The sequence below is a fragment of the Protopterus annectens genome, chromosome 5.part1 (assembly GCF_019279795.1).
Source record: "Protopterus annectens isolate FY-2018-M chromosome 5.part1, PAN1.0, whole genome shotgun sequence".
NCBI classification, from domain to species: domain Eukaryota; kingdom Metazoa; phylum Chordata; order Ceratodontiformes; family Protopteridae; genus Protopterus; species Protopterus annectens.
Window position 1 is genome coordinate 560,331,236 of NC_056736.1, and position 1,225 is coordinate 560,332,460.

Consider the following 1,225-nt stretch of genomic DNA (forward strand, 5'->3'; position numbering starts at 1 on the left):
CTCCTCTGGTATTGTTTTTTTGTTACACCCACCAAGACAAGGCATATCTAGGCAAGGTAAAGGCACATTCCACTAGGGCTTTTTCCTCTTCAGTAGCATATGGGAAAGCAGTGGACTCTAGTATTATACAGGCAACAACTTGGTCTTCTGTTCTGGATGCCTTTTCTAGGTCCAGAGCAGGCTTCATAAGGACTATTCTCCAAGGGCCCCTGGACCTTTGTCCTTCCTCCTCTCAAGTTCGATAGGCTTTGGGAATCTACCCATATGCCACTAAGCAGTGTGTTTGTTAAGCATAGTACGGCTGCGTAAATTCCACTTAGCTATAACAGTAGCTGCTTGTAGAACACACTGACTTACTGGCAGTACCCTTCCACCACCCCACTTTTGTTGGGTGTATATACTTGGTTGTCAAAGTTGCTGTTACATGTTGGTTCAGCAACCTTATGTTGTGTGTGTGAGGCTTTTGGTTTGGAACACTAGGTGTTTGCAAAGCTTGTGCTTCCATCTACACATCCAGTTGGACTCTACTGTTACATGTTGGTTCAGCAACCTTATGTTGTGTGTGTGAGGCTTTTGGTTTGGAACACTAGGTGTTTGCAAAGCTTGTGCTTCCATCTACACACCCTGTTGGACTCTAGAAAACTGAAAGGGCCTGTCTGTGAGTGTGAATGGCTGTCCTGGTCCTGTCAGGTGACTGGTCCTTCACCCTCATAGACAGGCAGTGGGAGGAGTTCTGTGCTTTGACAGACTGACAAAGGGAGGGTAGCAGGGCACTACTACCCATATGTCAGTAAGCCTGTGTGTTCTAAGAACATCTACTGTTACAGGTAAGTGGAACTTATGCAACTGTATTTTATCTGACCAAAAGATTTGTAAATCAAGAGTATTGAGCTCAGGAGCACCCAAAAGCTGATATCTGATCAGTGCCAAATGAGATCTGGAGAAATGGAAAAGTGAGGTGTATTACTGCAGTGAAGGGAACAGTTTCAGCTTGGAGGCTATAGGTGCCAAGATGACTGTTGCCTGTAGCGACCAGTCCTAACACTGAAGTGAATGGACTGGATCATACAAGATATATTGTCCAAACTGCAACATATACAAATTTGCATACGCTGGGGCAAATAGTGGCTCCATTGTAACTCCTTTCTTCTGTAAATAATATTTTCACTCAAATGAAAAATGATATGTATATAAAAATGAAGCAAATTTAGCAAAATACTTTGCT